A 27,589-nucleotide genomic window follows, 5' to 3' on the forward strand; every position below is an offset into this window, starting at 1 on the left:
AGAGGAGGCGGTCATGGCTTCCTGGGAATCTGGTGAGCTTATAAAATGAACTACGGCCGCACCAGTAGTCATTGAAGAGCTCCAAAGGCTGACCGAAAAATGGGAGCAATACATGATGCTAAGTAAAACTGCAAAACGAGTGCTGTAGTGCTACATTTCGATTTTACCTAGAACTGGACAAATGTATTGCCCGACTAAGTTCAAGGTTACCACTGGCAGAAGAGGCAAATAAGTGTGTTCACGTGTGTTGTAACGTCAAAAAAGACGACAATAAATTATGCCATCACCTGCGACTACCTTAGTCATGACTCTGCCCATGCATGCTTGACGCTGGGAAAAATCAAGCAGAATCTTGAAGACAAGTATCTTGAAGACAGGAATCTTAAAGATATGATATACCATATACGCTGTGCTTACGTAAGTGATGGTTCTGCCGCCCATTTTAAGAACACATACCAGTTCCACGAGAGCAGTGAATGCAGGGAGACGAAGTGGCTTTTCTCTGCAACCGGAGATGGCAAAAATTTAGGCTACGGCGTGGGTGGCCTTGTGAAGCACCAAGCAACGCGCGTAATTTTCGTTTACCTGCCAGTGAAGCCATACAAAGCTCTAAAAACAGCTCGTGGACACACTTGCATGGAAAAGTGAAGAATGTCGTCATGCTGCATCTTGACGACAGCGAACTCGCCACATTTAGAGAGAAGAAAAAGAAAGAGGAGTGGAGAAATGTCAAGGCGGTACGTGGAATCCAGCCTTCTTACATGTGGAAGTGCGTGAAACCACATGAAGGAAATTTCATGTATACAGGACACAAACAGTGGCAGTGACGGTTTTGACCTGCGCTTTTGGACACTTTGTAGGCGCTTTTATAACAACAGCAATTTGCACCTTCCCGTTAACATTGAAGGGCTTTATATAAAAGTACGTAGCAAGTTTTGCAGTGGTATAAAAGCTTCTATTTGTTTCCGTTTCTAAGAAGAAACAGAATTTTTTTTTAAAAAGTGAATCATTTTATGATTCCCGGGAGCCTGAAAGGCGGTCAATTGAAAAAAGCTTGTCTTTCCAAGTAGAACTTCGCATGCAGCAGACCACTCCAAATGAGCCCTTGACCACGGCTATCGCATGTCGCACCTTCCCAGTACCAGCGGCGTGGTTACTTGCTTGTAAATGAGGTAACTTTACATCATTATTTTTAATTATCTATTGATATTGCGATCTTTTACAAGATCACAGCTGGGGTGGTACAAACCTTGAGCATCAGTGGTAAGTGGCAGACAACAATCAAAAGAAAACGAAGTACAAACGTATATAACGGTGATGGCTGCAGTGATTCTTCGAAAGCAGAGAACCAACAAAAAACAAAGTACAAACATATACAACAATCATTACTGCAGTGAATCTTCAAAAGAAGACAATGCTCTTAGGGTAACAACGTCGTTATGTAGGCGATTCTATTACACGATTGTCCTAGGAAAAAAATTAATATTTGAAACAATTCGTTCGTTGCATTAGTGGTGCTATACTCAGATTGTCTCTGTTTATATCTCTGTCTCTGTCTCTCTGTCTCTGATTATGTCTGATGAAGCAGGATCAGAAACAAAAAAAAACATGGTTTCTGGCACAGCTAAAGTAAGGTGACAAATTCTGATTAAACAGCAAACTTTTACTGCTGTAGAAAATTTGGAATTAAGGAAATATCCACACGAGGTGAAACACTCAATTATTTCAGTGAATTCCGCAACTAAGAAGTTAAACGATGGCTAAATATGATTACACAGACCAACTTCGTTTATGTAATTCACATTATATATCTTGTTTTTCTAAAAACAGCCATAATTATTTCCATGTAATAATTGCGCAACGCTATTCTCCTGTCGATCGGACAAGAACACGTGCCGAATATGACCTCATTTTTTCGAGTTACAACAAAAATAGTGCAATACATTTTCCCCACTTCAGAATATTCATTTATTCAAGCACAATTTGAGAAAACCTCACAAAATTTGTCAGACCGTCGAAGGCGGCTCTTCTTCAGGGATTTTCATTTTTCTGCACACTTGACACAGCTGAATTTCGAAAAGTTTGTTTTCTACGGAAATGAGCAGGTACAAAATGTTCAACTGCCCCTGATAAACAAGGCTAAAGAAATCAAGAACGTACATTATAAGAAAATACGTAAAAAATGTTTCAAAAGCGCCATTTTTGAACACCACTGCTTTCCCTACTAACTTTGGGAAATACTTCCTGCAGAAATATAAGTAGGAATAACTCAATTTTAATGAATTCAGCAGGAAAGTCTGCAAATAGTTAGGCGAGAAATTATGAAGATTCAGAAATTTTCCCTTTTGACGTAGAGGCCACAAAAGTTGCCACTCCCGGCACACTGGGAAATAGCCCTCCCCAGTCGCTCCCCCCTTTTTTTAATAAACAACTACGGCGTCTCTTGCTAAGATAATGTCAGGTCCATGGTGAAGACGCAATCTTCTATGCAACTTAAAGTTAAATCCCAAACAAGAAATGGTCATGGCACCACTTCGGTTGCCCTTATCAGAACACACCGCGCGTGCGTGCATGTGTGTGCGTGTGTGTGTTGTATGTGGAGGGGGGGGCATAGACACACGCACACACATTAAGCGTAAAGAGGGAGACGATAGCACATCCTGGTGGAAAAGTCGGTTGAGAGACCCACCGACGAGGTGTAACGTACCCCGTCGCGAAAGACTACAGCCCCAGCAACCCGTCGTCGACGGCACCTGTAATGTACAGACAATCCTGCATAGCTGTGACGCAAGGAGGCTCCATTCTGGTTCAAATGTCGTAGGGGTCCCGAAGTGGGCACAGAAAACGTGACTGATTGTTCAGGGATCTTGGCGAAACAAAAAGGTCGGCCTGGTAAAACTTGCGCGTTCCTGTGTCGTCGGTACTGTTCCCCGCGAACCACGGCGGAGGAATATGATATTCCTCCACCGTGCGGCGAACTAAGGCGTCTCCTGCGAGGGCGTAAGATTGCCTTGCACAGCTCCAGGGATGAAACTTCTTTTTCTTCTCCGACAGTCGAACTCGAAGGGCGGCAGAAGCGGGGAATTGCGAACTCGGCGAGTATACACAGAAACGGCTCGAGAGTGGGCTGCCGTGCTGCCGCAGCCAGCGCTTCCGCGGCGTGCGCTGTGTGCCGCATAGTAATCGGGGCAGCAGAGGCAGCAGCAGCAGCAGACGTTCGCAGCGGGACGTACGGAGGAGGAGGAGGAGGAGGCCGGGTTACGACGCTCCTTCCCACGCGTCGGCAATCGCCTCATCGCCGGATGATGTATGTACGGACGACTGCCGCCGCCCTCGCCGATTTGCACACCGAGAAGCGACGCACGCGCACGGCACTGCAGCTAAAGAACCGCCGCCCTTCCCCGAGGCCAGGGCGAACCGACAGGTGAACGGATGCCGCTACCAGATTGGGAAGCTTTTTCGACCAAGACGTCAAGGCTTACCGCAAATGCTGGCCAGTTCCGACAAGCAGAACGGGTCATGAATGACGGCAAAAAAAAAAAAAAATATATATATATATATAAGGTCTTTTTTCCTCTCTCCCTGACGGCTAAGGACAGGTAAACACTCTCCCTTCGCCACAAGTTGTTTAACGGAGAAGGGCTTATCAGCGCAGAGCGTCATTACTTTCCGCGATATAACGGTGTTGTTAAAAATATCGACTGAGGTAACGTCATCGCGAACTTTTTCGAATCCTAAGAAATAAATATAAAATGCTAAGTCGCAGCGGCCTCTGTCGGTAAACATGTCTAGCCCGTCTACATGGTGCGAATTTCGCCTGCGAATTCGCAGCTGCGGCGCCACTCGTGCGGCAAAACCATCTATTCTAATTGTTGTGGCAAATTGACAAATCATTGAAATGTATAGAACAGTCGAACTTCTCCTGTGAACGCCGCCTGGCATTTGGCAATTTGTCGTAGCAGTGAAAAGGAAAATAGATGGTTTGCCGAACGATCATTCTCACCATGCAGAACGGGCTTAAAGCGGCAATACAAACGCCAAAATTAATCGTCAAATTTTTTTTTTAGAACTGCGACCTCGTAAAAAAAAAGGCCGAGAACGATTTATCGAACTGAGTTAAATACCTAGCATAGATGCAAGTAAATTTAACAGTAAAGAAAACTGCAGTTTCCTCACACCACCGTTAAACTGCGCTCACATAACCCAGACATTTCTGCGATCCTCTATCCTCAGCAATATTAATTAATTGCTTTGATTTAATAAAGGAATCTCCATGGGTGAAGCGTTCCACTCAACCAGAAGCAGGGACTGAGCCACATTACACGTATCTCTGTGAGCGCCGCATTGAAACACTCTTTTCAGGATACGAATCGACATCCTTCCGAGCCCCGAGACCGCACTAGCGCACCTCAATGGCGCTCCAAAACGGGATATTGGAGAGAAAAGTCTCCGCTGAACAATCACCAATAAACGCCAATAATGATCATGCATGGTTGTAGCTGTAAGAGTAATTGCGGTGAGCGATGGCATAAGTCGGATTCCGCCCTGCGCAGCCGGGTATTAGACCCAACACCTCCCGTGCAGCATTACCACGGTCTGACCCTTTCAAACTTAGGAGCGGGATCAAAGTTGTGGAGGGGCGATTCCACCGCGCAGCTGACATAACTTTGCTGCAACTAGACATACATCAGTCAACTCGCACAACTGGACATAAAATGACCACGTGCACCCAAACACCCGCAGTCGCCTTTACTTAACTCTACTGCTCCCCCTCCCTTTCAGTGTCCACAAAAATGGGGGAACAGATTTGACTTCCGGCATTATTCGGAGGCCAAATCCTAAAAAACAAGTAAGCTACATCTGTCGTTCGTTGAAGAGGAACGCATATCAACACGTACAACTGCCAGTGAGAACTTGGGGGACAGAAACTTTGCGCCTTACTGAGCGCCTTGACAGAAAACTTGGGTCAGCCCACGGAGCGATGAACAAGCTATCTTCTTGTGGCAGCTAAATAACGTCACAAGCATTTGGCGCGCCCGTTACGCACGGGGGCATCTGGTGGCGGGAGAAGAAACTACAAAGACGCCGCATTCCGCCAGGTCACCGTAAAGTGGCGCAGACACAGTGTGGATGAAGCCGCTATCATTTCATTCTCCGTCGCAGCTGCGGAGCTTCGCATATAGTCCGCGTTAGCATTCATTGTGACATTATCTGGTCGCTCACTCGCGCCCGCAGCAACGCATATGTCGCCCCTAAAGATGTTCTCGGTCCGTGAGTCATCACAATTCAGGATGGCAGCAGTAACGCCCAGCGATGGGAGACGAGCATCCCACATCAGAGAACAAACACACGGTTAGCTGGAATTAGGAGGGAAGAAATGGACTTGTGCTGGGCGCGTAATGAGGACAACTGACGATCGGTGGACCACCGGGGTAGCAGCGTGGCTACCGGGAGACGGGACTATAAGTATAAGTGCATCAGTTTGATTGAGATACAAAAAACTTAGTAGACAAGGAACGGACTAGGGCGTCGCAAGACCGCAGCGGCTTGGGGAACCCAGGTTCGGCTTTCGTCGTACAGTGCACACAGACAGGCTGATGATGATGACGATGATGTTGATGATGATGACGATTATGATGAAATCTACATTCTCTTCGTTTAATAACGGCCTTGAGGCTCCTTTTCTCATCGGTGTATGTTTCTACTCTATTATCTAACCTTGAAAGTTTGCACCCCACCCCCCCCCCCCCCCTCTTCCTTGGCTATCTTCCTCAAATGTCCTGCGGAAGCGTATACGCTAGAGGTATACCCTACTTACACGCCAGATAGCCCCGATACGTACGTAGGGCGCTGACAAATGGGCCAAGAGCAGCCCGCTCCGCATACCGGGATGTCCTCCGCTTGTACCTGCTTCCGGAAAAGGGCGTCTCCCCAAAACGCGCCCGTCTCTCTTTTTTTCTGTTCCCCCCAAAAAAATGCGCCGGAAGAACAAGCCCGTCTGTCGCCACACGTCTACCACCCACCCCGCTTCCACCATCGACATTAGGTAATTCATTCACCCAGCGGGCTCGACAAAGCTAAGCCGGTAAACTACCTCCCTTTTATTTATCTGCGTCTACGCTGCCACCGCCTAGCTTTTCCCGCTTCTCCTTTTTTTCCCCTTTCTATACCAGCAGCCGATTTCCGTCGACCGACAATGACGTGCCATATTAATGGCCGCCGGTCACGCGAACGAACTCTTCGTATACGACCGAGCAACGCAAAAGGACGACGGACGGCCACAGGGGCGTACGTGCGAAATGCGCTGCCATAACGCGACGCCAATATGTCAGGCGACACGCCCAAGGTATACAACAGGGAGACTACGCAGGGCGGGTTTTGTTGTTGTTGCAGTTGTTGTTTCATCGACAGCTCCAGATGTTTTCATTTCCTCAAAAGGGTGTTTGGAATCAGACTCGTTAACACCACACGTTCGTATCGAAGCGGTGTTAATGTAGAAAAGCACGTTCAGGATCTGTTCACGCTAATTGCAAACTGGCCCGTCCTACATAGCAACCACCCCCGGCGCAAAGATTATTCTTTATTGACAGGTCTTGATATATTTATAAATCAGCACTAACTTTCTGATGACCGACGCTCTCCCTTCGTTTTCTTGGCGGGCCTGACGCTGTGCTAATTGTCTCGCTGAGAGCTTAGAGAACGCGTCACACGTCTCGGTGCCATTCTCCACGCTTAATCTCCCCCCTCCACCCCCCCCCTTTTTTTTTATATTACCGCGACATCCACTGACATCCTTCGACCTCTTCATAAACAAAGCGCAGTGCGCCACGAGCAGATGATAGAGCGGAACGGCTAGAAGAATGGGGCTAGCGCTATGAAAAGATGCGCCGCGAATTATTGGTTTGCTTGTATATTTCCGACGCGCGACCGGGTCCCACCGCTGCCTCTGCGTGCTTGATGGCATAGGCTGCACTACATCCACCACCGCCTCGGGTGGTGACGCTAGCCTATTCGTCTAAGATGACGTTCAACACGGGCACCTGTCGTTTCTCTGCCTTGCATTTCTCGACCGGCTGTGCTCTATATTTCCACGCACACCATGCAGCTTCAATTCTTACAGCAACTCCGCTCTCCTTTTTTTCCTGGCTTTTAAATTTTCTCTCTTCCCGTGGTTCCGGAGACAGCAAAACCTAAACTTCAGTGCTTGCCTAGCGCAATAAAAATAAATTTAACCGCGTAACTGCTTGCTTGGCTCCAAATGATGTAGAAAGACGATAGCCTTCTGCCGGTGCCCCTGCCACGTAACCAAATTTCCTTTAGGCACTTCCCGTGACGAACTCAATAAAGGTTTGTCCAATTCGATTCAATTTTCCAGCGTTCGCGCCGCTCCCCGCGCCCCCGGGTGGGGCAGCGCGTGCCTTTTTCTTCACCTTTCATTTTCTTTTGGTTCTGCTTGTAACATCAAGTGCTCTTTTCTATGTGTTTGCTTTTTCGCTCGCCTCTCTTCGCCGCATGTTTCTCACGCGCAGTACAACACAACAGGAGAAACAAGAGCAGTAAGACGCGGCTCTTGTCAGTTTAGGCCCGTATCTTCAAAGGAAACTGATTAATCGGGCTCGAGCGGTGGCAAGATCCAGTGGAGTCTTGAAATGAGGACCCCAGCCTCCGCTCTACAGTGAATATCCCTTTGTATTCTTTCTTTCTCCATCTTCTACGCTGAAAACCAATCCAAGTTTATTCTTGAACAAGAAACCGCCGGTTCTGTAGGTTCCGTACCCACGTTTTTCCGTACACATGCCCGAGATTTCCTTTCCTCTGAATAATCTGGACTAGTGTGAACCATGGCAGAAATTTTTCTAGTCTAGAACGGTGGTGCATATAGTATACACTTTGTGATCAAGCATTGCTTCACTTTGGTCTGTCCGTTGAATCGAGTATGACAGACAAACAGACCAAAATTTTCGCGTAGCCCAAGAAAGACTATCGTCTTCAAAAAAAAAAAAGAAAACTATCAGGTTTATAAAATGATTCAGACTACAGCGCAGATAAAACGCGCACAAAAACAAAAGGAGGGCATACGCAGCGCTCACTTCCAACTGAATGTGTAATGACCCGGAAACCCTTGCATACACGTCAACTATATTTATAAAAGACGTGTTTATAAAAGTTCAAATTTGGCGGTACTCGCGGCTGCTCAGCCACCCCGGGGCCTTGCTGCTCGGAGCAGCGGAGAGATAACGCGCCGCATCCACGCCCGTCTCTCCAGGTCACACGCCAACACAGCAAGGCGGTGAGAAGAGGGCCGCGCGAGAAGGAAGAGCACGGGCGAACATTCGGCGTTGCCCAAGCCCGGACGGAGGCGGAAGAGGAGGAGGATGTCGGAAGAGAAGAGAAGATGAGCAGGGAGAAAAAGAAGATGCGCCTCACGGGGCGGCGAGCGTGCGACTCGCTGTGTACAAGCCGTGCCACGGAGGTCAGGGCAGACCGGGAGGCGCCAGCCAGACGCCCCGGAGTCCACGGGCATCGTGCCCGGGACAGGCCGCTCCGCACGCATCCCTCCTCCCTTCGCCGATGAAACAAAGACGACGGACGGGAGGATGATAATGAGCAGCGGCCGGCCGACGGAGACGCCGCGGCGCAGATGAGCCAACGCGTGTGTGTTCGACCACCACAACGTCGCAGGAAACTACGGCAGCCATTTGCTGAAACGCTACCGCCAACCGCAATCCGGGATGCAAACTTTTATGTGGAGCACGAATTGCCCGAGGCGGCCCTTGGGTTAACAAGGCCAGCACAACCAAGACAATATTCGAAATCTTTGAGTGTCGCGTTGGAAAGCTGACCTCGGGTGACCCCGGCGTCGACACAAATCATTCAAAAACCTAGGCGAACAAAGCATTCCAGCCATGTATGAGAAATGATTAATGATTACTAAAGCGAAGATTGATAACTGATCGATGATAATGATTAATAAGGCGGGATTAAGGTCATTAAATTAATTAGGACGAATTAATGTGGATTGCGATAAATTAAGACGGATTAAAATTAATTAAAGAGCATTACCATGGGACCAAGGTGGATCAGGATGAATTATGGCGTATTGAGATGGTATAAGGTCAGATTAGGGCCGTTTTTAACGCGGATCAAGGTGAATTGAGGATGCATAAATACCCTGGCTGCTGTGTCGACGCGTGGACGAGTATATAAAAGGTGCTCGTAAAGACAGTAAATCAGGCTTTCACTTCCAGAGGACGTAAGAAGACTACTCCCGAGAATTTTTTTTTTTTACAACAAAGTTATTCTCTCTCTTCCTCTACCCCTGTCGTACATCAGAGCATCAGAGCAACCCGGTGCATCAGGGCATCGTCTTCCACCAAAAATATGTCACACCTTTTTCGTACTCTGCTGAGCACGAGGTCGCGGGTTCGATTCTCGGCCGCGGCGGCCGCTTTTCTGATGGAGGCGAAAAGCAAAAATGCCCGTGTGCACGAGATTTCGGCGCACGTTAAATATCCGCAGGTGGTCAAAATTAATCCGGAGCCCTCCACTACGGCGCGCCTCATCGCCTGCGTTGCGTCGGCGCGTTAAACCCCACAATCAATCAATCAACTTTTCGTACTCGGCGCGGAGGCGTATACAGCGAAGGTCAAATTAAAAACGCTGTACTGCTGCACTGGAGGGCCTGAATTACAGCCACAGATGCAGTTTTCTTAGTGCGCGTGCCCGGGTAAGTATAGCTGCATGCGTTGTGCGTGTCTGTGCGTGTGTATGTGAATCGCGCTAATACCACTCATATAAAACTTCGTGGCTTAATACTGCTCACGCCATTTACCCACAGTGGCTCATGACGACGCGTCGAGACATACACGCGCGTACGTATACGGACAAATTCTTTCTTGGAGCCAGGCCCACATAATACTTTATGATTTAAAAATGGGAAAGGGCCGAGAGGGAGGCCGAAGCGGGCGCCTTGCCTACATCACAAAGTCTCGGCGTTAAAACACACCTTCTTCGCCAATAACCTGAGTGGCTATATATCAGAAAGTATCGGCGCTAAAACGCACCATCTACGCCAACACCCTGATTGGGTATTTGTGACGCGAAGGAACGCGTACCGTCAGAACCGAGACGCGGCATATTTTAAGATCAACGGGGCAGACAACCGAATTCTAGGAGTGCATGTGATCTAGCGTCTATGAAAGCCAGCGTTTTCTGTGTTGGGGTATAACCACAATGAATTTAACATAATTTTAAATTTGCAGTAAAACTTCTGAAGTCTGAAAGGTGTCGTCATGCAGTGTCTAAACGAGACACGTATACCTTACATGTCCAAACGACTCCGTCGATTTCAACGCGTAATTCAAAAGCCGCATAAAGGAGTAGGAAAGGTTGCACGTCACTGTTGTTGTAGCCGGGGAGTTCTTAAATACCTCTTCTAATCTCACGTGCAGTTAAAAGTATGTTGCCGCCCTGTTCGGTGTCATAGTTGCCAGCATTCCCTTCGGAGGTCCACGTAGCGCTGGCAGATACAAAAATTCCGCTTTCAGAAGTTCTAGCGCGCTATCAGAAAAACCGTTCCGTGTCAATTGACGCCCTTTCGTTTGGGATAAAAAAAAGACATGCTCGGCAAAAATCAATTGTCTGTCACCGTCATCACGTTCGGCGTCAATAAAATCTGGGGGTCGCAGCAGGTGAGCGCTTCCCATCATGTTACTCCCACTGCAAGGCGGTATAGCGACCCAACAACCCCGCTATCGGAGATGCAAGCGTCGGCGAATGCAGGAAAGAACAATACGAGCGCTTTCATCCCGTCTCCGAGCTAAATACAACCCGCGCCACAACGTTCGCTCTTTTTTTTTTTTTCAACGCCTGCCAAAGGGTGCACTGTATGCGATGCGCAACGCGATGCCTGCTGCCCTCGCCCCCGATCGTGGGTGGACAGGCGGTTAGATACCTGTCCGCTCTAAGAAGCGGCTTGCGCCGACGTTGGCCTAACGAGCCGGAACCGCGGCATAACGCGCGTGGCCGCCTCCTTTTGTTCTCGCAGCGCAGCGGCGGCGGCGGTGACATATCGCGCCGCCCAATGCTCCGCCGGGAACAGCGCTCGAGGAGCGCCGTCGTCCCACCGCTGCGCGCGTAGCAACAGCGCCCCCGTCGCACTGCAAGCGTTCAACGACCTTGAACGAGCAGTGCGCCCAACGACGACGACGACGTCGCCGAGGCTGCGACACCGTAGACCCCCACGGTCGCCGCAGCCCAATCGCGCAGCGCAGGTTGGCGACAGGTACACACAGCGATTTGGAACACCAGCGGCCAGCGACCGACCCTTGAACGTCTACGTACACCCAAAGACCGGAACTTGCGTTAGCAGTCAGGCTGTGTGCAGAAGGTCGCGGGTATCAGCGTAAGTGCTTCCCATTCAATCAATCAACGGAGATGAAAAATTCATCGGCACTTCAGTGCTCTGAAGCCCATCGATCACCAAAGACCGCTTCACTAGTGCGTGCGTCTCTTTCTTCGCTTTCCGTTCTCCGTCTTGTGACGCGAATCACTGCGACGGGCAATTCACGCCACAGCTTACCCACAGCGAGACCCCTCCTGTTCTACTCACACCAGACCCCACGTTCACCTCTCACGCGGCACGCACCAGGATAATTCTCCTTCCATTACGGCAGGGTGCCCGGTAACTCGGCTACTGCCCTGGCGACCCGGGTTCAAATACCACACGAACTCAAATGTGTTATTATTTATTTATTTTCTATTTACATCGGCGGCAATTTTAGTACCCCTCCTGTTGTCGCCGACAACAACTATACGGTCACTTTCCAGCTTTCGCCTTAGGAAAGTGATTTCTTCTAGAAAAAAGATGCTGCTTTTACAGGGTGCTGTTTTGTTGCCACGACAAAACGGCGCGACAACGGGAGGAGGGAAGGGGGGAAGGGGGGGGGGGGGGGGCTCAAACAGCCCCCTTGCGTTCCTAGTGCTTACAAGCCTGTGCATACAAGTTTCAGCTGTGGCGCGGGAATTGTAAATTAGTCGAAACATCGGAAAATTCGCGCAGAAATGAAACCCCGGCACCATTACAACTGTAACAACGCTTGGGGCCCTGAAATAACGTTGCGGGCGATACATTTATAGGGGGAAGCGGTATCGAGAACCATCCCGCCGCGCCTGGAAGGAACCGCGAAGAGTATACGACCGCGAACATCAACTCTGGGCCGTCCAGCAGTTCGTGAGGGCGCTCGAAAGGCACGAGACTCGCGAGCCGGCAACGGCCAGCGGACGGCTCGGACCGAGTAACGGCTAACCCCTAGGACGACACCGGGCCCGCGTCACGGCGCGCAAGAACGCCGATCTGCAGGCACAAACTGTACTCCAATACAATTTAAGGCCCCCCTTTGGTTCCTAGAGCAGCCGTTTCATTACAGCGTAGCCCCATCCATCAGGGCTCTTATCAAGGCTTCCGGGCTAGTGATCTTCTGTGTGTCCTTCATCCGCCATCCGAGATAGTCCGATTCCACGTTGCAGGACATTTGTACATCATATTCAGTTGTATCGAATAGAGTGCACAAACGACAGCGTGCATAGCAGCCAGCCCAATAGGGATGATAATCATCGTGTCCCGGTGAACCTAATAAACTTCTCTTCATACCCGCCGCGGTGGCTCAGTGGCTAAGGCGTTGCGCTGCTGAGCACGAGGCGCTTCTGGTCAAGAGGTCCAACGCGTCAAGAGGTCCAACGAGCCTCCTTCAGGTCACTTTATAAAATCGCTGGATCCACTAAAATGTCCTAGTAATGTCTGGTTCAAGTTTTGCGGGTTTAGATTGCGATAAATGGGTGCTTGTGATGGTTGCTGATTGTTCTAGCTATTTTCACGATTCTGTACTATACGACTGCTATATGGTTGTTGGCGAAAAGAATCAGACAGACTGCTAATAATACCCTACTTACACGGGCGCAGTTAACAACGGTCAAGCAAACCGCGGTTAGACAAAACCGCAATTTGCTGCGTTACACGGCAGACGAAACTGCGGTTACCACGCTAACCATGGTTAACACAAACTGAGCTTGGCCACCTGAATTCAGTCACGCTAACCGCAGTTGCCGCAGCCGCAGTGCTCAAAATCGCGCAAGTCAGTTCGGACGCAAGTGGCGGCGCATCAGCGAAGGCGGAAAAAAAAAATAAAAAAATCACCTGGCGTTCGGAGGAGACGAAGGTTCTCAAATAGCGGTCGCCCCATAGCTGTGCCCAAGAGGCGCTTTCGTTCTTTGCGTCGCTCTCGCAGTCAGCGCGACTGCCCGTCAGCAGCGGCTCGTTTCCCGATCCGCCCGATCAACTACGACAAAAGCCGTGCTAAATTTGTGAATTCCGCGCGTCGCCCGCCAACAAAAACAGGATAAACCAGGCAATCGTGAAGCGTTTTCAGCACTTGGAAACGATCGGTGTGCACGTCGGCCGTGCCTGCGAACGCGCCGATGCGCCAGCCCGCACGGAACTGCAAGCGGCTCGAACCAGCCCAGACCACGGCAGCAACAGCTTATCGCCGCTCTTCGAAATCAACCTGATCGCGGAAAAGAACTTCCACATGCGAGTAGTGTAAGTTAGAAAGTGGAGCTGCGAATTACAATATATAGCAGAATTTTTCACCGCACTAACTTCCACTTTATCGCATGTGGAAGTTAGTGCGGTGAAAAATTCCGCTATATATTGTAATTCGCAGTTGTAGAGATAGCGGCGGTCAAATTTCCACCGCGATGCTAAGCCTAAAGTTCACAACACCGAAAAGACCTGAGCAAACCAAGCCGGTTGCGAGCTTTTGGGGAAGCCCCTCCCCTCTCTTTGCCGCGCGCGACTGCATTGCGTTTGGCTCTGAAGCGACTGCTTTAAAGATATTTCCTTTTGTCTACACTGCTTCTCTTTTGTTTTTTATCGTGAAGCTAAAAGTGTGGTCCTGTACTCACTTCACGAAAGCTGACTTCTTCTGGAGCTAAATCCGCAAGTTTAGTTCACTCTCTCGTTATTGATGGTGTGTCTTTCATGCATGTTGGGTGTGTCGTTTGTTAATTGATGGTCTGCAGCCTCTGAAACCGCGGTTGAAGAAAGCCGCCGTACCGCCACATAACATTCCTATGCGCATGCACGAGAAGAAAGTGAAGCGAAGAACAAACAGGAGAACGTCATGGTTCTTTCATTAACGTGCTGGTTTCTTTTAATAAATGCTGCATTCCAGTTGCATTTCGTGCTTTGTTGGGTTGTTTGTGCTTCGTTCTCTTTTTTAGCATTATGTGTGATTGCTATTTTGAATATGCTGCTTTTTTTCTTTCTCAAACCCCCACAGGAATGGACGATGTAGGTATTTCTATTAAATAAATGCACTTGTTACTGCGGCATCGTCGTTTCCGACAGCGCGCTGAAAGCACAGCACAGCTGATGTAGCAGGCCCTGCCGTAGAGGCGTCAGCGTTTGATATTTAGTTTCGGTATTTTTATTATTACCTGTAACCTGCATAAACGCCGTTGGAGCTTTCCTTATAAAGACAGCCCACAAAATTATTATTTACTCGCATTATTCGCACTTAACCCAACACAATTGCGTAAGTGGGAATAACAAAACGCTGTGCATGGTTGCGTCTACCGCACTCTGCTTGGCGCCTAATAAATATTCGTAAATTGTGCTTGAACAATTGTACGAGCATGGATGCAAGTGTAGCATCCTTTATAGAACCTGCAGTGCCAACAAACGTTCACGCAGTGCGGTTGGCAGCTTGCGGTGATTTGTTAAAGCTTGGACCTTTCGACTCGTTGGACCTTTTGACTCGCCTCAGCCGCGTCAAGAGGTCCACGGTGAGCCAAGAGGTCCAAAGAGACGAGAGGTCCAACGCGTCAAAAGGTCCAATATTGAACCTTTTGACGCGTTGGACCTCTTGACTCATTGGACCTCTTGACTCGGAATCAGCACGAGGTCGCGGGTTCGATTCCCGGCCGCGGCGGCCGCTTTTCTGATGGAGGCGAAAAGCAAAAACGCCCGTGTGTACGAGATTTCGGCGCACGTTAAAGATCCCCTGGTGGTCAAAATTAATCCGGAGCCCTCCACTACGGCGCGCCTCATCGCCTGAGCTGCGTCGGCGCGTTAAACCCTACAATCAATCAATCAAATCAAAACTTCTCTTCATCAAACATTCCCCTTTTCCTTCGTTTAGCACCAACGTTTATTCGTGTGCGCCAGCGCATGCGCAATTCTCATTTCGTGGAACGCACTTCAGATGGTGGATGTTATTAGCTGCCTTGTAGGCGCGGCGTCCTTCCACACCACACAATAAGCCGGCTTCTCTCCGGAGCTTTGGCACACCTCTGGAACAGACCTTCGCCCTCTCATGGACGTGGCAATAGCCAACACAGATTATCTAGTTCGTCTAGCAATAGCTCACAATTATTACAGCAACGCGCTCTCCTAACGGAAGTGAAACAAAAACGAGCTGCCTCTACGCGCAATCATGCGGCACAATTTGCTTTCTCTCACTCTCACAAAATAGACATCACAGGTTTCAAAGATTTGTACATTGAGAGAAATGTACAAATCTATGAAACCTGTGATGTCTATTTGGTATATATATATATATACAGTAATACTTCGTTAACTCGAACTCGCATATCTCGAAAAATCGGCTAAGTCGAAATTTTCCGCGGCACCGAACATTTTCCTATACGTCCCATGTAGATTTTTTCCTTTATCTCGAAGTATTTTTGGGTCGGATTGCGGATAACTCGAAATCTTGACTGGGAGTTGAACGAAAATTCCGCCGCCGGACCATTTCACAAGATTCGCGCGATGCTGCCACGCCTGAAGTCCGTCCATTTTTTTTCTTATTTAGCCGCGCCTGCCATACGTCGGTGCTTTCCGCGAACGCGAAGTGCGCGAAGTCTCAGCCCAGCGACATATCAACTTTGTCAAGCAACCCTGTGGCACGTCATGTGACACATGCGCTGAGCCGGAAGGCCCGCTGCTACAGTGAACTAGCCCAAGCTTGGCGTAGTTTGTCTCGTTCGCTTTGTGCAGTGCACATGATTTTCCCTGAGGTGTGATTTACGTTCATCTGCGCAAACCGAGCGGTACGGATTTTTCGCTGACTGTGAGGAGCGGCAACTTAGCGTGAGTGCGGCAAGCATGGCGTCAAAGCAGTGCAAGTCGCTAACGCTAGAAAAAAAAAGTTGCCCCAATTAAGGAAGACGAGCATTAAGCAGTTTTTCTCTGCTAAATAAAATGGCAGGGCGGCAATACCCAGCCGGTTAAAGTCGCTTGTATGTTATTTTTTTTCTCTTTTAAACCTGCACGAGAAGAAAGATTAGAAACTGCTGCTGAAGAGCCGGTAAGTAGTAGTGATTTTTCTGAAGAGCGCTCATTTTTCCCGGTGATTAGCGCAACTTTGCTTATCTCGAAAATCCGTTTATCTCGAAATTTTCCCTGGTTTTTACGACTTCGAGTTAACGAGGTATTACTGTATATATATATATATATATATATATATATATATATATATATATATATATATATATATATATATATATATATATATATATATATATATATATATATATATATATATATATATATATATATATATATATATATGAGAGAGAGAGAGAGAGTTGTAGGGGTCGCATCACCCAACCAGGCTTGTCTAGTGCGGATCGATTTTTCTCGCCGAGGGTGGTGTCTAAATGTATGTCGGATCCACCTAACCGGCCAAGCGGGTCGAAGCAAAACCTCAAGATGAGAAGACACCAACCGCGTGGCCCCAGGAAACATTAACAAGGAGCGCGCTGTACATACATGTTCACGAACGAAGATCACCTTCATTTTAGTGCGAAAAAGGCTTCAGTTCAACGAACTGCGACGTGATCCCTCGCCTTACGCCTTTCGGGCAGCCAATCTGTACCTTGGCCTGATGAAGTGGACGCAGCGCGATTCCCGTTTCGATATGTCGCTTACAACATCAGCAAGCTGAGCGAAAGAGCGTGACCGCTCTGCTGAGCCTGAAGAGCCATAATTCGCACAATACAGGCACACCAAAATTATCCGAAAATTCCCAGAATCTCTAAGGTGCCAAGGAACAGAACTAAAAGACCGAAATTCGAGGAAGGACCACACTCAAGGGTACCCGGATGGGTTTATCACCGACATCCATTCTCTCTCTACAACTGCACACTGTCGAACTGCACTTCTCTGGCGGCTATTCCTATAAGAGACCACTCAATAGCTAGTTTCGATAAGGAAGCAGCGTGTCTTATCAGCCAATATCGACATAGCGACACTTCACGCCTTACATGAAAGTGCAACCGCAGCAAAAACCAGCGGCGTGTTCAATACCAACTGGGCATGTCTTGATAAGAACTCGTTCAAACGCGACGCCATATCGCGACAGTCTATGTTAAGCACCAGTCGCAGATCGCCGCGATAAGACCCCGGACGTAGGCAAATGTCCTGGCTTTTGATAAAACCTCAGAAAATCAGCCCTCTCTTCGTGCTGGTCTGCACAGCTTACTTGGGTTCCACCCATTTAAATAGCTTTGCATGATTTCCCAGGCTGGACATAGCTACTCAGTGAGTTTCAGAGAGGTCATTTCGAAAATTCTTTAAACTCAAATGCATGTTTTCCGGGATTTCTGGGGGAGTAGAGAAGCTACGCACTGCCGTGGTTGACTCTTAGCGAGAAAAATATATAACGCACCAGTACAGCATGGACTGTGCTAACAAATTGCAGAGCAAAAAGTAAAGAGCTTTATTTACCAAACGGGGAAAATTCAGAAATCCCGAACCCACATGAACTTACACGCACACAATTATCATGCGTAGTGTTCAAACATGCAAGAAATCAGATCCAAGTACCTTTTTTTTGTTGTTTATATCCAGCTTGCCTCGAATGTCGAACCAAATACGAAGTATCTAGCTGTACAGCATGATTTTAATTATTAACACAGCATGCGGGACAATACGAATCCAACGTTTGAAGCCGTGGCCGGATTATACATTCGACAACCGTAAACAAATGTAACAAATGAACATTTAGAAGCAATGAATGGTTCGAACTAACGCCTGCGTTTGCTGCTAAAATGAAGGACGTCAATGCCGCAAAGCACCCCATCCACCTTTTTGCTTTTTAACATCGACGCCGACTTGTCGTTTCAAGTTTCAACTATGCGCCACGGTTTAAGCTATGACATTCGCTTCTCCCGCCAGAATAGCGCGGGTTACGAAACAACCTCCCTTAAACGCAGTGGCTTGATAGTAGATTCTGGTGACGCAGACTTCGAACAATAGGATGGCCTCTGGATATATTTAAATTGGGATAGCTTTACAAGAACCTCTTTCAGGGCATGCTGGTTACCGTTTAAGAACATGGTTAATAACAGCGCAAATAAACGAAACAGAAGAAAGGGGTCCCGGCCCGTGTATCTCCTTTTAATTGTGTTTCGTTCATTTGCGCTATTAACCATGTTTTGGGGATATCTTTGCATACAAAGAAGACAGAAGACCTCAAATCATGCAACCCGAACAGGAACATACAAGTACAAACCTAATCATTTCGTTTTAATGATCATTGCTTCGTTTATTCTATGCTGAACGTAGTCCCACCCATATTCCTACCAACAGACCTACCTTAACATTGAGATCGCGGTAAAGTCAATCAGTGTGCGAACCCGAATCGATCATCACTGGCCGTTTCCAAGACTGCCATGCAAGGCACAGTGCTGGGAGAACGTATACACAAAGCGAGAACCCGCGGCAGACGCTGTCTGAAGTCGGCTGAGTCAATAGGCTCTTGCGATGAACTGCCCTAGCTCACAAAGAGGTCACCGACTGCCCGTGGAAAAAGAAAGCCCAGACAGAGGGTAAAGGCAAATAGCCTGGCAGTTAAGGACGAACAGGTCAGCAACGAAGTAAGCCCCAGGGGAAGAAAAATAAGCGGAACAGTTGCACCACCCCTTTTCTTCTGCTCGGCTTCCCCTATAGCCCGTTTCGCATAGTGCAAATGCAAAACGCCATTCTAGACGGAGCCTATTTGCAGCAAGACGAGCTCTTGCGGACCTCGCAAGTATGTTCCGCCACGGCCAAATGAACGGATAATCTTACGGAATAGATTACTGCGTTCACCTGTACTCCCATCTACGAATTAACCACCGTGCATTGAAAGAATGAGTTATATAGGAGTATATCGCGCTTGGGACAGGAATACGACTGTTTCAGCCGACCCTCTCGTAAAGCAGAAGCTGCGGCCTCGTCAAGCTGGCAGTGTTGCGCATTTGTTCCAGCTTCTCCTATAAGACAATCGTGTACTAGGGATCTACCGTATTTGCGTGATTCTAACGCTCCCCTGATTGCAACGCGCAGGTAAGTTTGCTGGAAAAAAATCGAAAAATAGTTTGATGATTGATTGATTCATTGTAGGGGTTTAACGCGCCGACGCAACGCAGGCGATGAGGCGCGCCGTAGTGGAGGGCTCCGGATTAATTTCGACCACCTGGGGATCTTTAACGTGCGCCGAAATCTCGTACACACGGGCGTTTTTGCTTTTCGCCTCCATCAGAAAAGCGGCCGCCGCGGCCGGGAATTGAACCCGCGACCTTGTGCTCCGAAAAATAGTTTGACGGCGATTCTACCACGCAGATGTTAAGAGACATGACACCACGTATACCTGGCAGAAGACGTTTTATTTGACGCATGCAACTGTGGCAGCGAAAATTCCTTGTGCTTCTTGCTCATCCAGCTCCAGCTGGCATTAAAACTAAAGCGGGGAACATTGAAAGCTGATTTGGTTTTGAGCCCGATTGTAACGCGCACGCAAATGCCAACAGTACTCTTGCCAAAAAAAGATGCACATTAGAATCGTGCAAACACGGTATAAACTGAATTTGGAAGTCCAAATTAAAAATATACAATGCGAGAATGATCACTGAATAAAACCTTGATTGACCCCTCTGTATGGATGCGCTGCTTACAAAAAAAAAAGAGAGAGAGAAAAACTCTAGTACGAGCACGAAACATTTCCCACGTACGTCGTTGTTTTGACTCTGCGGATCCGTATAAGTCCCTCCAAAAATTTTCACTACACTCGCAGTAATATGTAATTTCATACTAAATAATTCAATAAAAGAAATGAGTACCAAAAAGAATTGAGTAGAAACTCTCTAGAGGGATGGCCAGGTAGTAGTAAGCTCTTTTTCCAGGGGCTCACCTGGCACACACACACACACACACACACAGACCTTCGTATGTTTGCTGTGGAGTTCTTTGAGCCTAGGTGATTTTATTAAACGCCGTATAATTAATTAAAGGCCCCAGAACACTTCATTATATGCCCCATATGAGTCATCGAGTCATCTACACATCCGATCCTCCCTTCTCCAGGCCGGCGCGATATCGTACAAGCGTGTATATTGTATAATTTGTACATACCTATTGCTTGACTGATGGAGGCGAAAAGCAAAAACGCCCGTGTGGAGAGAGTTCGGCGCACCGTCAAGATCCCCAGGTGGCGGAAGTTAATCCGGAGCCCCCGTCCACTATAGCGCGCCTCATCGCGCCTGTGTAGGGTAGGCGCGTTAAACCTCATAATCAATGAATGTTGTTTGACTGATTGTGGAGCCCCGAAGCTACACCTGGGCTATGAGGCGCGGTGTACTGCCCCGGATTAATTTCCACCACCTGGGGATCTTGAACGTGCGCCGAAATCTCTGCACACGGGCGTTTTTGCTTTTCGCCTCCATCAGTCAAGCGGCCTTCGCGGCCGGGACCGAACCCGCGTCCTTGGGCTCAGCAGCGCAACACCTAGCTTAGCCCCTGAGCGTACACCAGGGCCATAGCCAGAATTTTTTTCGAAGGGGGCTATGGGTTATTCGAATGGAGGAGTTTTGCCATATGAACACTAAGTCTCGCTCAAACCCCGCCAGGAGAAAAATTTGGAGGGGGTTCGAACCCGAAACCCTCACTCTGGCTACGTCCCTGGCATATATATTGTACACCTCGATATTATATATACCAACACTTCGTGTCACACGTTCCGGGCTGGCGGGCGGGCGCACAGACTTCTGGAGGAGAGCAGTTTAAGGCGGCTTACGCAATAAAAAAAAATAGCAAAAAAATACCATGCTAACTCTGTTATCACTAAAGGCCCACAGGGTCCACCCATCGGTTACACCAACGGAGTTAAGCCGCAAGAAAAGTGAGGCCATCCCCAATGCTTAGCCATGCTGTTGCACTTGGGATATGCACTCCCAGATTGCGCCAGAGAACAAGGCCGATCGTGCAGTCTGCCCAGGGAGCCTTCGACGCCGCGACCGTTGAGCAATACCGGCAGCCGGCCGCCTGCAACCTGCCCCGAGCCCGCGAGGGGCACCGCAGAGACGACGCCACGCAACGCTGCCCCTGTTACAATGGCGCGTCAGCCCGGAGAAAGGCGGCGGCGGCGGCGTTGGAAATAGCCTCCCACGTTCGACTTCCAGCGGCGCTTATCGGCCGCTCCGATGCATAGAAAGTTAGCGTCGCTGCCTATCACGCGTCCGCAGGAAGCCGCCGATAACCGGCACTTGAAGAGGAAAGGGCTCGCGCAACCGACCCGCTGCCCACCGGAGCCCGTTTCGGAGATCCCACGCAAGCGCTAACTTCCCCGGGTGCACAGAGGGATCGCCGTTACGCAAATGCCCGTGCATTACGAAAGAAACGAAGTGGGGAAAAAAAAAATTCCCACCTGAAGTTCTGCGCTCGGGAATACACCTGGGCTAGGCTATAAAACTAGCACCGTGGCGGAAGGCCGGAAAAGGGTACTCAAACAGAACTTTCGCGCTCGCAAACTACACCTGCAAGCTGGGTAATCAAAAAAATTAAAAAAGAGCACCACAGCTAGGAGCTCTGCAGATTAATTTAGCCGCCCAAGTTTTAGTTTTTTTAAGCCGAGCTTCGTATGACTCGTTGATGGCGATGTTGCCCCAAAACGCACTGCAGAAAGGCCAATTTTCTCTGACGACAACGATGATCGTGGGTGAAGCGATATATGGTTGGGTTGAAGCGCGAAGGACAAGTGGGCGAGCCCGTTCAATACGTGGATCTCGTCCGCCCTGCATTCAAACGTGGTCTTGCACGTGATATTCGACCACTACGCGTCTGCGACGTGCAGGTGACGTCAAAAGTAATTGGAACACGGTCTCGTACATTTACAGGAGGAATTCCTTCTTCCAGAAACCGCCTGGCTGTATTGTTGTGCGCTTAAAGAAGTCCTTCCTAAAAGAAAAATCTTCCCGTAAACCGGTAAGAGCTGTCATAAAGCCAGTAAGAGAAATGTTTTGTGATATTCTCAAATCCTCGTTCCAATTACTTATGACGACACCTGTACGTGGTCGACTACCTGAACGAGGTCGACCGCGGTGCGTCCAACATGCGCAATGCGGTCGCAGACAAACCGCACACGAACTCACGAACTACGCGCAGGTGCTGCGGGTTTTTGGCGCCAACATCCCCATGCCGAAGAGTCGCGACGGTGAGTATATACGTACACCACGTGTCTAACCGAAGAGAGATCTAGGCTGTGCAAGACGGTGCTCGCCGAAAGCCTGCACGTGTCGTCGACAGACGCCTGGAAGCGCGACGTGGTGCAGCGCTACTAAAGCTTCCCGTTCCAACAATCTTTCGATAGAAAGGCGAGTTCCTTTTTTTTTTTGTTTTTTAGAAGTCCAATACACATATAGGAACTTTGAGGAAGCGAACAATTTGCCAATCGTTAGTTAATCGATCGGTGGGGCAGCGAAAGGAGTAAGACGGCATTTTTTTATGTTTAATCAGAATACATTTTAGCCGGATAGCGTGACTAATATCAAAATCATGCATTTGTCCACGCTTGCGGCCCAGAAAAAATCGATCTGCTTCGATCCACACGCATAAGGAAATTTATACGCACGAAACGAAGCGCGTCTTTTCACTTTCTCAGCTCTTCATAACCTGGCACCAAACCTCTTCAGAACTAATAGCTTTGTGTGTGTCTGACGCCAGAAAACGCAAAACACGAAAACCCCAGCCGATGTGTTAAATGGAACAGCCCGCGGAAAGTAGTTGTGTTTGCGCTTATTTCAGAGCCCCAACGCTTAGCGGATAAGAAGCGAATTTGAGCTAGCTTAGCATCCCGGGTATAGTCTAGCAAGGCACGGTAGGCAGGACCATGGAGCCACCGATGTTAACGAGTGTCTTGCCGCAAATCCTGACCTGCCCTAAACCCCGTGTTTCCTTGGAATGTCGCGGGAAATGAAAACAGAAAAGGGGACTGTAGCACACACCGTAAATATGTAACGAAACCTGAGGAGCATTACAGCGAAAGTCAGCTAGGGCACATCAGAGGAAATTAAAAACGGTGCCTCGGTCAGAAGGGCACTCCGAAGGGAAGTTCGGGGGGCGATTTTAAGCGCATTAAGTTATTGGCTTCCTCATAAATCAATCGATCCTTGGGTCGAAACGGCGTAAGTTTCAGTAGCGAAGCGAGTATAAGGTGACCCAGTTCCGTGCGCGCGCCTGTCTATACAAGCATAGCAACTCTCATAAGGTATGCACCACCGGCGAGAGCAAATATCACGGCCCATGCAGGAAGCAGAAGGAAAATTCGTCTTCGCGGCCATGGGCAGAAAGTGGTTCGCACAGTCCGCCCTGTGTGCGTGTAGGTCGCACTTTCCGTCACCGCTGAACACGTGTCACTCTGCCGTGGCAGCCTGTGAGCACTTGAGGCATGAAACTCGGCCGGTTACAACCACTTTAGGCTAAAATCACGAAGTCATAGCTGGGCTACTATGAGTTCGCAGCGTGACGAACACGCAGCGCCCATTATAACCCTTTTTGTACCACAGGATAATGGCGTAGGAAGACTGGCTACAAGTCCGTGCGTACGTGCATCAGCATCTACCATCACCATCACGGCAAACATTGAGGAAGATTGACGACTACGACGACGACGGTGGGAGTGTGTACGTGCGTGCGTGGACTAACTCAATACAAAACGGTTCGGCATTGCCGAAAGCACATAGTATCTAACTGAAGGAGAAACGACAGAGGCGGTGGATATTTTAGCCGAAAATACATTCGGCAGAGGTTCGACGGTCCAAGCACCCGAAAGAAGACAAAAATTCGCCCGCAGAGATAGGGACTTCTCTTTTCTTTTTTTTTTTTTTCTTCTGTGGTTTCAAAAGCGCAATCCACTGAAATAATTTTATTAATTAATCGTCACATAGATCGAAACGCGTCAGCGTAGGGGGCCGACCCTCTTCTCTCTCTGTTGTGTGTTCAAAAGACCCTGTTCACGAGAGACAAACGAAGAAAACATCAAAAATAAGCGACAGCAAAACACAACGGAATAGGACTAAAGCGCAGTCAAAAGCAACTCGTATCTGCGGCACCCTCGTGCGCGACGTCACCCAGTCGCGCAGGTAGGTCCCTGACCGCCGATTGTCCGAATCGCGCATAGTTCGACAACTTGCGGTGGTTGCCCCTCGACTAGAATCCGACCAAAGTAGCACTGAAGTCGCATCGACCGAGTCGGATGAGCATCGACAAAGTAGCATCGACCGAGTCGGATGAGCGGTGACAAAACGGCGCCCGCTAATTGTCCTCGGCGACCGCAGCTAATTGTCCTCCCGCGAGGGTTTCGGCGTCGGTCGACCAACAGCGCTCGCGCGCAGTGGCTCTACCGCGGCCGCTCCTGCGACCTGCTCGCCCTTCGACAAGAACGAAACTAAAAGACAACAATAAGCGAAAACTCTACAGCAGGTTTACAAACGTGTTCCCTCTACGTGCAATGACGGATAGCTCATCATGATTACATTAATAAAAAATAATAATGACGATAATGAGACACGCATAATCATCGTCGCCGTTGTCAAAAGACAGCGCGAGAACTACGAGAGCACCACGGTAGAATTGCGCAACCCGAGCATAAAGTTCCCGCCAGTTCTGGGCTCTTGCGAGGCGAAAAGAGCAGCAAGAGTGGGCGTCAACAGTACACTAACTATAACATTAACACCGATGGTGCCAACGCACAGAGCTCAGTCAGCGTCAGCTGATGATCAAGCACGAAAGTACACTACTCCAATGTACTATCGGCGTCAAATGAAACGCGAACAGGAAAATATGATCCAGAACGTGCAAAATTGAAAAATACTGTTCGTCGAGTTCATATAATGGCTTGCTATTGGTATGTTTGGAAATCCACTTTTCCCAACTTTGTTTTTGTAACTAATCCACGCGTCATTTTGGCTTGCATGGAAAGAAATCGCGCTATTTGTGTGTTCAGGTTCATATTTTCGTGTTCGCGTTTCATTTGACGCCGACAGTACGCCGGTGGAGGGTTAGGAGGCGGCAGGCAGCGCGGACATCGGGATCTTTATCTTTCGGGACGTGCCTCACATCTGCAGTCACGTCATAAGAGGTGGGAGGGGGTTCTTGGATGCGGACATCCAAAGATTTCCTGGGTCGTCGCACTTCCCTCCAACGCAATAGAATTGCACAGCGTTTCAATGCCAAAGCAATAAAGGGCCAATTGGGCGAAAGAACCGGCGTCGGAAGCCGAGAAACAGCTGACACGGGACCGCGAAGCGTTGCATGCTAGGCAAATATTGGTCCTACGCGGAGCCACGTGGGAAGCGGCGAGTTGCAGCTGCGGGTGCGAGTTCGGCGTTCGGAAGCGGCACAGAAGGCCGCTGCTGACCTCGCACAGCGGCGCACCAGTCACCGTTACTCGCAACGCCAAACTACAATGAGAACTCAGCGGCGTTCAGTGAGACTTGAATGCTTTCGCATTCACACCTTTGGTGGAGCGCTTGGGTGGAGTTTTGTGCACTCCCATCCCTGCCTCCCATCTAGGCTTCTGAAAAGTCACGTGGTCACGTCAACGTTCATCGGGGCGGAGACGGAATCTGCCTGCAGCGCCGGAGGATGGCCTATCTTGTAAACACGCCAATATTTATATACAACGAAACACGTTGCGTACATCCAGTTTCACTCGACAAAAATGCGCAGAAAATGCTGCTGCTATGTGCTTTTTCTAGGGAGTTCACGTAACTTCTTCGGCGCCCCGGTAAAAGGACTGAAGGACTCTGGCATTACTTCAGGCTCCCCTGGCAACGCCAAGATCAACGCTTCAACTGTTCATCAACACGAAGGCTTCGCTTTTTCGGCCAGCAACATTGGAAACAACTCCACAATCTTTATAATCACGGGCGCACCATCGGCATCAGGGTATAATAGTTACAGACATAGCGAACTTTCTCTGCGATCCGCGGACAATTGCTTCCCACTGGACTAATTAAACTTAGGACAATCGTTGTCCGCACGGCCGCCGTGTGTTCAGGTTCGAGGAGAGGCAGGGTGAATAAAAGTTGTAGTTCAGTACCAGCAGAAAAACGATGTGAAAAGGTCCGTGCAGTCGAGTGCGTACACGTGTATGTGTTAACATAGTCTGAACTATTATACTTCCGCAGAAGAGTTAACCGTGATTCTTTTTCCATTAACGTAGGAAACATTAAAAAAATTAGGCGGTCCACCACTCACCGGCCGCCGCACCCGTCGAATGTTCTTGCTGCAAGTAATCCAAATCCGCACAGGAACGCGCGCACGAATGGGCGAGAACACAGGCACAAAAAACTGCATCTCACACCACAAATGCCGCGCCGGGTTTGTCACTTCGCCCGTGGGGAAGTTTCGACTCAGGCGGCCGACGGCACTGCACAAAAGGAACTCAAAAAAAGAAGAAAAGGAAGCACACGCGCGCAGAAGCAGCTCGCCGCGGTACCGCTGTCAAAACTCGCGCCCGGAGCACGTCGACAGGTGAGGATCAATCCACCACCGGCTGGCTGTCAGGTGGCTAACCTCCTCGACAAGAGGAAAAAGATCAAAAAAAAAAAAAAAAAAGCTTTCGGGGGTGAAATAAATGGCGCCAATTATGAACAGGAGAGGGGAAAGGGGAAAGCCCTGGCAGCGAGAAGCAAGCCACAGCCGGGGGACGGCAAGGTGCGACGCGCACTGCTACTACTACTACTCTTCACGGCACAAGAGAGGGAATGAGCGCGCGCGCGCTCGGGTGGATGCAGTCGACGTCAGCCGTCGCCGTCGGTTCTCGCCAGCGCGCCCTTTGCCCGGCTGCAGACGGGCGGCGGCGCTGCCGCGCGACCTGACGTCAGGTACGGCACGCGCAGCGGCGGCGGCACCTTGCGAGCGAGCGAGCGAAGGAGCCGTGCGGCTCCTGAATGGCAACGATTCAAACCGACGCGCGCCAAGAAGCTGTCAAGACGGGAAAGAGTGCGAGAGGCGTGATGCAAGGTTTCCGGTTAGACTTTCGTTCCGGTCGTGTGCTAAGTTCTAACCTGGGAGAAAGGGGACGTCGAGTGGGGGCCACTAATCCCCAGCCGCCAATTGCGGGAGCCGTACCAGGGGCTTTACAAAGCGCTTGGGACAAGTTCGAACAAGAATCAACCATTCTCCTCGCGAGAAGTTCCGAAGAAAAAAAAAAAAGAGAGAGAGAAACGAACCCAGCATTGCACTCCCTTGGCTTCCAAAAATTAT

The 27,589-nt window shown here is 49.2% G+C and overlaps 1 protein-coding gene across 3 annotated transcripts in view; it reads right to left on the reverse strand.

The window, feature by feature from the left end:
• Positions 1–27,589, reverse strand: part of Ptpmeg (protein tyrosine phosphatase Meg) — a 329,222-nt gene that overhangs the window by 271,085 nt on the left and 30,548 nt on the right. Inside the window, exon 1 of one of the 3 annotated variants that reach the window (XM_077698432.1) lies at positions 26,579–26,884. The exons of the other annotated variants lie outside the window; for them this stretch is intronic. The gene's annotated coding sequence lies outside the window, so the exon portion shown is untranslated. Of the gene's footprint in view, positions 1–26,578; positions 26,885–27,589 lie in introns of those variants that run through there. 3 annotated transcript variants of the gene reach the window in all.

The sequence above is a fragment of the Haemaphysalis longicornis genome, unplaced genomic scaffold, assembly GCF_048455015.1.
Source record: "Haemaphysalis longicornis isolate Haplotype H1 unplaced genomic scaffold, Haemaphysalis longicornis Haplotype H1 scaffold_2, whole genome shotgun sequence".
Taxonomy (NCBI): Eukaryota; Metazoa; Arthropoda; class Arachnida; order Ixodida; family Ixodidae; genus Haemaphysalis; species Haemaphysalis longicornis.